We start from the raw sequence: 10,973 nt of genomic DNA, 5'->3' as shown, positions 1-10,973 counted from the left end.
ATGAAAGAGGTAGCTCTTCTTAATATTTTGACACCAAAATCATGTCGATACACCTTACCGACTGCGAGTAAAGCCACCCACGCTTTAACTTGACAGACTGTACACGTTTAAAGTCCCTACCTACGCGGTATACACTCGGTCTCATAAATAGATCTAGGTTTATGTCGCAGAAAATCAAGTCATGATCGAATTCTTTGATAGCTTGGCTACTCCCAAATCTAAAGGAGGTCGTCGCTTACGAAGATAAGCTCCAAAATCGAGTCTGAGCGGGTCGGTTCTTTGATAACCTGCCTGAGCGATACAGAGCGTGACATGTGAAGTGGCCTCGTCCAAATCACTGTCCAAGATAGCGCCACATTTGGACTCCTATAAACTCCTAGAATTGCGAGACATGTTTTCTTAAATTTAAATATAACTAAGCATAGGTCCACTGGGATGCCATCGGGTACGTCAGTTCAAAATGCGGTCTGATTTTTGGGGGACATTTTTTTCAACAACTCACGTTCACACGAAATGTGATATCGAGTTGAAAATTTGGAAAATTAACCAAAAGGGATCAAGGCACGTTTGCATGATCCCAACTTTTAGAATTATTAGGAAAAAATTTCAAAAAATAAAATATTTTTTAAACTATAAATTGAAGACCATCCAAACCTGTATTTAATTTAATTGCCCAAATTTTTAACTCAATATCACATTTTGGGTGAACGTAAGTTGTCGAAAAAAAAATATCGGAAGGTAGAATTCGGATTCCTTAAAAATTAAATATTAATGATCCAAAATTATCTCATTTACATAAGCTGCTGTAATCCCACTCTTTTTCGATACGTGGCATATAAAACAACTTATCAGTCTACAGTCATTTTTATCGCCAATGTAGTGAATACATATTTGCTATTTTTGAAGATTCTTCAGTCATTTATAATTGAAAAGTTAGAATAAGCAGACCGCATCTGCTGATTTAACACTATTTACAAGTTTATCTTTAAAAAGTTCACACATTTTCTAGTCAGGGATTTAGAAAGAATATCCTAATCAATTTTACTCAACAAAAACAAAACAAAAAATGAGGTTATTACCTTCACTAATTTCAGAACGAGAAACTGTATATCAGGTAAAATTTTATTTACCTAACGTTTTAGGATTTTAACAATCGTAGCTAATATCCACTATCAGGGTGGCTGCAAAACTCCATTTTCATCATTCCTTTACTTATTTCTGACAATTAATATTTAAATGCAAAAATTATAATTTTATAACATTTTTAATATAGAATCTGTTATAAATCGAATACAGCAATTATAAAACCAAATATATACATTTTAATTTATTATTTTTAGGGCTGCCACAGTCTAATTTATTTGAAAAAAGTCCAAAGGTGACCAAAAGTAATGTAACAATGTTCCTTTGAATTAAAAAAAAAAAAATTAAAAACAATTCGATGCAATTTATAAGAATTCGAGGATAATTTAGTATAAAGTGATAATACTTAAACTCAATGTGAGTAAAAACAACCAAGTTAATTGAAAACAATTCAAAAAAATTTTTTTTTTAATAATTGAATTTAGCAAGTTTGAAATGAGTTTACAAAAATTGAAGGGAATTTAAAAGAATTTTTTGAAATGCCTAAGAATTTAAGGCAAGTTTAAAAGACTTCTAGATGAATTAAGCAAAAACAAAAAATTCAAAAACATCAATTGAATTTAGTAGAATTCAGTAAAATTAAAAGAATGCACGTAAACTAAAAACTTCAAAAGAATTTAGGATAAATTAATAAGAATCCTGAAAATTTTATTGAAATATAAGAGCTTTTAAAACCTCTAAAAATCATAACAGTTCTTAGAAATCCCTTGAAATTGGTCGAATCCCTTGTAAATGTCTATGAATCTTTTAAATTACGCTAAAATATTTCAAATCATTTGGAATAACTCCAAATTATTGAAATATATTTAAAATGCCGTGAAATATTTCAATTCCTTTGAAATCGTTTGAAATACCTTGCATTTTTTTAAACTCTTGAAAATTTTTTGGAATTAAAAAAAGTACATATCCTAAAATCTGTCAAATTCTTTGAAATCCCTTCAAATTATTTAAATCAATCTAAAATGTATCTTGAAATTTTTGAAAAAATTTGAAATCCCTCAATTCTTGTGAAAATGTATTAAAATATCTAGAACTTTTAAGATTTTCTCTAAATTACTGAAATCCTCGGAAATCTTATCAATTCACTTGGAAACTTTTAAAATACCCTAAAATACTTAAAATCCTTAGTCTTTCGAAATATTACAATAATTAAAACCCTTTGAAATTTTTGAATCGCTTGAAAATGCCTTGGAATCTTCTAAAATCCTTTGAAATCATCCCAAATCATTTAAAAAAATTAAATCTATTGCAAATTCCTTGGATGCTTTCAAATTACACTGAAATTTTTTAAATCTTTCGGATCCTTTTAAATATTTTTAAATACCCTAAAATATTACAAATACTTAGAAACCTTTCCAAATTCCTTGAAACTTTTTAAAGCTATTGAAGATGCATTGGACGTTTTTGAAAATTTTCTAAAGCCTTTTAAATTGTTTTTAATGCCTTCAAATTATCTAAGTCTATTAAAAATTACTTCGAATCTTTTAAAATGCCCTAAAATATTTAGTCCTTTAAAGTCTTTCGAAATGCATTTAAATCTTTTGAAATTCCTTACAATAATTAAGATTCTTGGATTTTTTTTAATTACTTGAAAATACCTTGGCATGTTTTGAAACTTATGTTTACTGTTTACTGCTGGAATGTTTACTAAATATTTACTAAATGTTTACTGCGAAACATTTTTAAATACCCTAAAATAGTTCAAATACTTTGAAATATTTTCAATATAATCTGAAATCTTTTGGAATTCCTAATAGTTTTTTATCGCGGGTACAGTTACGGGTACAGTAAGTTTTAAATGCAAGAAAATTAACTATTTTGTCATTCGATTTTTTAATACGCAGTATCTCTACTCATTTCTGTCTGGATTGGTAGCCATGGGGGTGGGTACGGGACTGGGATACTCATCAGTGGCTTTGCCACATTTGCGGAATTCTACCATTGAACCTATTTTAAATGTAGAAACTGCGGGATTGTTTGGTGAGATAGTATCAAGTTTAATAAATAATAATTAAAGCCTAATAGTATTTTGAAAAATTATACAAATATTTTCAAACTAAAATTCTAATTTAAATAATAGTCATCAATTTTGATTCTGGAATTCTTCAGAAAATCTTTAGAATCATTTATCATGTTAAATATAAAATTTAATTTTGTTTTATAGCATCTATCCCATCTATTGTATCGCCAATTGGATGTATAGCATCTATTTTTGTTATAAAACATGGTAGGCGCAACAATATTATAATCGGTGGTATTATTGACATGATGGGATGGATTCTTATTGCTTCAAGTTATAGTGTGACTCAATTATTAATAGCTCGAGTATTTACAGGTAAGAGATAAGAATATAAATAGAAAGTTTTTTAGTATATAATAAACTAAATTACTAATTAATAGTATATGTATAAGGAAGAACCTTATTTATCCAACTTTTTCTAGACTATTTAAATATATTAAATCGTACATAAAAACTTCGCGTAATTGGACCGATTCTCTAACCAGATTACCTTCATATTACGGAGAATTTAAATTTAATGTTTATAAACCAAATTAGAGGTTATAGTTTAAAAAAATAGTTTCTTAGTTCTGTTTATAATAATATTTTTAGCATTTTTTTGTATAGTTACTTTTAGATTTTGAATCTATGTAGTTCCTGAAAATTTTGCAAAAAGAATCGAAATCTTTCGTTGTGCTGCTTTTTAGGTAACCCATTTTTTAGGTTATAAAGTTCTATTTATAATTTTTTTCTTTAAAGTTATAGTATCAGCAGAATAAAAATAATATAATAAGATTTATTTTATTGATAGAGGTTTCTTTTTTTATTATTGACTTGAAATTAACATTGATTATTTCATTGGAATAGAAATTAAATTTGAATTAAATTATATTGTTATGTCTTTAATTGATAATTGCAAAAGTGATAAGCACAAATATTCAGAGGTCGCTAAGGGATCGCCGATATGTATTATTTATGGCCAATGAAATTATTGTTAATTAAGTTACGAATATTTCCAATGAGGTTCATACTTCAAAAGAAATTTGAAGGCTAAATTTGACCCTTAAAACAAAAATCCACAAATATGCAACCTCAAAATATTATTTTAAATCAGGAAACATAAAGAATAAATTTCTCAACTCGAGAAAAAATGTTCCGCCCCAGGGTTTAAGAAAATCCAAAACTCGAGATTTGGCCGAGCACTCTAGGGCACATACATTTTCTTAAAAATGTGTTTTTTTTTAAGTAAGCGTTATGAAAGTATGTAAGTATAAGAAAATAGAAGAAATATCATCGAAATAGGGGAAATTCATTGAAAAAAGAGGAACTTTTTGAAAAAGAGGAAAGAAACGGGAATTGGGGAACGTCTTTGATCTCGATTCTTGTCGCAAAATACACAGGAAATTTCGCGGCTTAAAAAAAAATTACATCGTGCGATTATAGATAATAGAAAAAAGTATAAAAAACCGATCTATCATCGTTTCGTATCCCCACTGGTAGAACAATGTTAATCTGTGAGATGCAGAATCATGATGAATTGATATAGATCGAGGAATTAAAAAATTCAATTGGCTTTAAAGATTTTCGACAAAAATATGACCTTCTTAGCAATATTTTTTCGAAGAAATAAGGTTTTTCCTTATACATATATCAGCTGTATTTTCCAGACATCAAATCAGAAAACTATTTCATATCGTTTTCTTTCGTAGTTAATGGAAAATTGGAAGGAAGATTTGTTATGGTTACAATTTCTATTTGCTTATTTACTTTTAGCAAGATGTTAATCCAAAGTGCAAGAAAGATTTTAAGACCTTTTTAATTACGTATAATCTTTAACCAGGTTTCGTATATGGATTGTTAGCGGTACCTTCTCATATCTATATTGTGGAGATTACGACGATTCATACATCTCGAGTCCTTAATTCCTCCATATCACTTTTTATTTGTATGGGATATTTACTGAGTTATTTCTACGGATATGTCTTCGAGGTTCAGATTTGTTTAAATACAGAAGTACTGGCTGGTTATAATCAGGACTGCCATAGAATAATGTACTTGAAAAAATTGAAGAAAAGTGACTAATCTAAGCCATAAAGTGACTACTTCTCACACAAAAACAGACAATTTCAATTTCATTCCACTTTTAATTTAGCAGCTTGCATTTACAAGAATAGATGAAATTCTATTCATTTGATCAATTTTACATTCTAATTTTGTTGAAAATTCAACTATTTGATTGAAAATTAATATTTTTTGGTTGAAATTAGAATGATGAATGATCAATTCAATTTTCAATTGTAACAGTAATAGAGAATTTTAATTTAATTCCTTCTTCACTTTTTAGAATTCATTTCCACTCATTTATTTTTTTTTTATAGAAGGAAGGGTGTTTCCAAAATTTAATAAGATTAAATATTTAAATAAAAAATTACAATTTTAATCAAAATATACGAACTAAAGAAATATAAAATTTTAAACAAAGAAATGAATCTTCACCAAAAAATTAATTTTTATCAAAGTAGTTTGACTTTCAATCAAGTCCTTGAATTTTCAGCAAAAAAAAGATGAATTGTAAACAAAATAGATGAATTTTCAATCAAATAAGTGAATTTTTAACCTAAATTATGAATTTTCTACCAAAAAAAGACGAGTTTTAAACAAAAAGTTGAATTTCTAACTAGATGGTAGTTGAACTTTTAATTAAATGGTCGAAATTTCGAAAAAAAGAATAATAAACTGGAACCAAGAACAATGCAACAAGAAGAATTTTCAGTAAAACAGATGGAATTTTCGATAAAAAATATGACTTTTAAACAAAATAGTTGAGTTTTCAATAAAATACTTAAATTTGCAATTAAATAATAACAGTTTTATCCGACAATTATGAATTGTGAACGAAAAATATAAAAAAATATTTTTCAACTTAAAACAATTAGATTCCCTTATTGAGTATTGATTTCTATTAATTCAGTCACCATTAGATTTGAAAAATGAACCAAGCTATTGAATTCTTATTTCCATCATGAATCTTCTACCAATAAAATTATTTGTTCACAAAGTAGTTCCGCTTTTATTTAACTATAGTTGAATTTTTAACTGAAAAAAGTTTATTTTCAACCGAATAGATGAAGTTTTAACTAAAATTATGAATCTTCAAGCAAGAAAATGAATGTTTAATAATTTGGTTTCATTTCAAGCAAGAATAGTTTTTTTGTAAACAAAAAAGATGTATATTCGAACAAAATGAATGAATTTCCTATTGAAAAAGATGATTTTGCAACACAAAATAAGACTTTCGAACAAAATAGTTGAATTTTAAACCAAATATAATTGGATTTTCTTACTTGGGTTCTGTTAATTTAGTTCAAATTTAAGCGAAAATCGAGGAAAGGGAAAGTTTCATGAAACCAGGGGAAAAAAATGAATTATTTAAGAAAGAAGAAAATATGGTAATCGGGGAAAGAGTGTGATGTCTGATAGTGAATAGTATTTTCATACCAGAGATTACTATAGAATTCATGCATAGATTATTTAATTGTTCTTAAATTTTGATAGATAAAATTTTAAATGAGATACATTAAAGTGATCAAAGTAGCTTTTTCCTTTAAAAAAGTGACTTTTTCTTTAAAAAGTACCTAAAAGTCACCATGTGGCATCCCTGGTTATAATACGACAGAATAAAAATTGAAGTATTATTAAACATACTACTATTGAAACAAAAGTAATAGAAATTATCTCTAAATAGATTTTTCTATACTATAAATTCTAATACAAATTATACTCCTTTTCTTTAGGAATGGCGATTTATGGCTATAGGAATACTTTTGGTGCAACTTCTATCAGTATTAGCTGTCTCGCTTTTTCTTCCAGAAAGTCCATATTGGTTATTATTAAAGGGTCGCGAAGATGATGCAAGAAAATCTCTTTTGCGTTTGCGTGGACTTAAAAAACCAACTCCAAGTTTTGAGACTGAATTCGCTGAAATAATTAACCACATCCAACCAAAAATAGCCCTTCAAAATACTGAAGAAGTTGGGGGAACGAAGAGTTCATATGGCTCGAATATTAAAAATCGAATTGGATTCTTCAAGAAACCTGAAATCTGGAAACCCTTCATGATCTTGAAGGTTTACTTCGTTCTAACACACTTTTCAGGCGTTTCAGTTTTGCTTTCATACACTGTAGACATTGTGAGTAATTCAGGCGTAAAAATCAATCCTTTTATGGCAACATTTATTATTGGATTCACTCAAATGATTGCTGGAATTGTCTTAATGGTCTGCAGTTTCAGGTAATAATACTTCAGTATTCGCCTGACGGATTATTTTAAACGCTTGGTTTTCTCGGTATGGAAAATATACTTCTTTTTAAAATTTCCCTTTGCCTAACTCAGAATTTTTATTATTTTGGATAATTCCCTGTTCTATGTAGGATGATAGTTGTTTTCAGCTGTATTTTTGTTTGAAAAATTCCTTCTTCCAGGTCTAAATTAATGCAGACTTCATAGCCCAAAATGGTAATAAACAGGGAAAATAGAGTAATTTTTTTTAAGGAAAATATGGGAATAAATTCTTTTAAAGATTCTTTTTGATTGAAAAGCTAAAGCTTTAACATACAATAACAGTTTTCAACTTAAGCAGATCAATTTTGTAGCAAAACTAGATACGTTAAATTTTAAGTTAAAAAAAAATGAATTTTTACTTAAAAAAAAAACCGAATTTTTAACAAACTATGTCATGTTTGAATCAAAGAGACGAATTTTAAACTGAAATGAACCTTTCAACGAAAGTACAAAAATAGTTTTTAATAAAGTATTCAACTTTCAACCAACTATAGTTGAATTTCCAATCAAAAACATTAATTTTCTACAGAAAAAAGACGACCTTTCAAATAAACACATGCATTTTCAACAAAATAATTTAATTTTCAACGCACAATGATCAATTTTCCGCCAAGAAAATAATTTGTAATAAAAAAGACAGGCTTGGAACAAAATAGTTCATTTTTCCACCAGAGATGAATTTTTCAACGGAAACGATGAATCAAAAACACTTAAATCCAACTACAGATTACGAATTTTCAACAAAATAAATCAATTGTCAACAAAAGAGATAAACCTTCTATGAAAAAATAAACTGTTTACAAAATAGATAAATTTTCAACTAAGTATAGTAAAATTTTCAATGACAACAAATTATTTTTAAATTAGGAAGAGTAATTTTCTAGAAAAAATAGGGTGAATTTTCAACAAAATACATAAATTTGTAACAAAAAAAAGTTCAACTCTCAACTAAAAAATACCAATATTAAAAAAATGTTGTTTGAGAAAACAGATCAAATTCTAACCAGAGACGAACTTTTAACAAAAAAATTACTTTTGCAAAAAGAATATTAATTTTCTGCCAAAAAGGCGATTTTTCAACAAAATACGTCAATTTTCAAACAAAACACATGAATTTTCAACGAAATAGTTGCATTTTCAACACCAATAAATTAATTTTCAAACAAGAAGATTAATTTTTTACCATAAAAGAAGGCCGAATTTTTGACAAAACACATGAATTTTCAACCAAATAGTTAAATTTCCAGCAGAAACGATTACTTTTCATCAAATGAAAAATAAATTCTCAAAAAACTACATGAATTTTCAAGCGAATAGTTAAATTTTCGTTTTAAAAAATATCAATACTTAAAAAAAAGTAATTTATGACAAAACGGTTTAATTTTAAACCAGAGATGATTTTTTTAACAAAATTAATTATTTTTGAAATAGGAAGATTAATTTTCTACAAATAAGACAAATTTTTAACAAAATACACCAATTTTACACAAAATATATGTATTTTCAACTAAAAAGCATCAATATTCAACCTAAATAAAATAGTTACATTTTCAGATAAAAGATGTATTTAAACAAAGAAAATAAATTTTCAACAAAATAGTTACATTTTCTATCAAAGAGAAGAATCTTGAACCAAAAAAATGATTTTTAGGTTAGTAGTACAACTTTAAACCAAGTAGTTACATTTTCAACTAAGAGAGATGAATTTTTAACCGAATAGATGAATTATCAACAAAAATAAATTATTTTCAACCAAACCCTAGAATTTATGCAATCAAATAGATAAACTTATAAAAAAAAGAGACGAATTTTCAACAAAAAACAAAAAAAAACGAATGTTTATCAAAGTTGTTGATTTTTCAACCAAAGGGATGAATTTTTATTGACTTATTTTATTTATTTATTTCTATTTATAGTTTCACTTTTAATTAAGTATCTTTGAATTTTCCCAAAAAAAAGTTTATTTTTTACCGAAGAGATTAATTTTTAACTGAAATGATGAGTCTTCAAACAAGAAAATGACTGTTCAATAAAGTGTTTTTATGTCAACTAAGTATAGTTTATTTTTTAAACCAAAAAGACGAATTTACAACAAAAAATATGACTTTTTCACAAAATAGTTGATTTTTCAACAAAGATGTCTATACTAAAATCTCATGTTTTAAAACCTAATTACAGTTAATGTATTTTTAGTTTCAAACGTAAATCTTTTTTTATTTTTTTTTAACTATGTGTCTACAATTTCCAACAAATACTAATTTCCAGATTTCAAAGACTTTTAAAGATACAAAAAAATTGCAAACAACGTCACTCATATTTTCGCTTTGTGTTTGAACAAACTCCGAGTAATAAAATATAAAAAATCTTTTGATATCGAGTGAGAAATACCAGTCACTGAATCAAATTCTCCGTTATTTTCCGGCCAAGAAAATTCCCCGACTTTTCCCGGTCAGATAGACATCCCGAATAATATTTGTTATTGCTTGAAATTATTTCTTATTAAATCTTGGTTCTTTCTTATTTTAGAATGGGCCGAAGACATACAGCAATATTTTCTAGTGTAATTGTAGCAGGCTCTTATTTTGCTCTTGGTATTTACAAACAATACTTTGAAAATACCCATCAATCTATTATACCACTTACGTGTCTTTTAATTATTGGAGTAAGTATTTTCAACAAAAAAAAATTAGGGGCTGTTCCAGTATTGCGTAAGCACTTTTTTGGAGATTTTGAACCTCCCCGTTCCCCCATATAAGCAACAGTAAGCATTGCCTATACCCCCCACCCTCAATATTACGTAGGATTTGCTTGACCCCCCCCCCCACAATTTTTTTTATCGAAAACAGATTTTCTTGAATGAAAGGAAAAAACACTATTTTTTAGTTAAATACAATATTATTTATATTATCATAAATAATAATGACTATATAAACGTAACGCAGAACTTTCTTTAAACTAATAGGAGCTGATTAAATTTGGTAACATTTTTGGTATAAAATTTAAGAATTTTAGATCCATGAAATTTTAAATGACGAACGTAGACATTTTTAGAAAAATTTTTAAAAACACTTAATTAAGCTTTTTCTATGAAGTTTAAGTATTAAATAGTAGAAGCGTGAAAAATGGATTTGCGCATCCTCAACTACCCATGGCGAATTGCTGCTGCATTGCTGGAGATTTGTCATTGTAAACTTTTTTACAGGCGTCATAAAGGTGTTCACCTCTTTTCGAGCTCATTTTTTAAACTTTATTGTTTTAATGTTAGAATACAAACACCAGACGCCATTTCAGCAGATTTTTCCTATTAAGTGTGAATACCACTAATAGTGAATACCAACAGCAAGTGGTATAGTTACGTTAAACACCGCTGGATGGCGCCAACAAACATTATTTTAATGTTGCAGGACTTGCAGTTGCGATAAAATTTAAAACTGATCTTTTTAGACGACGCGAAATCTTACGTAAGATTTCAGTTGACCCCCCCCCCCC

At 27.5% G+C, this 10,973-nt stretch overlaps 1 protein-coding gene across 1 annotated transcript in view; it reads right to left on the bottom strand.

Annotated features, from left to right (window-relative positions):
- The window catches only part of LOC117182225 (eukaryotic translation initiation factor 3 subunit F), a 27,785-nt gene that overhangs the window by 7,101 nt on the left and 9,711 nt on the right, over nucleotides 1-10,973 (bottom strand). The gene's annotated exons all lie outside the window — the stretch shown is intronic.

The sequence above is a fragment of the Belonocnema kinseyi genome, chromosome 2 (assembly GCF_010883055.1).
Source record: "Belonocnema kinseyi isolate 2016_QV_RU_SX_M_011 chromosome 2, B_treatae_v1, whole genome shotgun sequence".
NCBI classification, from domain to species: domain Eukaryota; kingdom Metazoa; phylum Arthropoda; class Insecta; order Hymenoptera; family Cynipidae; genus Belonocnema; species Belonocnema kinseyi.
The sequence above is the reverse complement of the archived record's forward strand: the minus strand, read 5'-3'. Positions and strand labels throughout refer to the sequence as shown.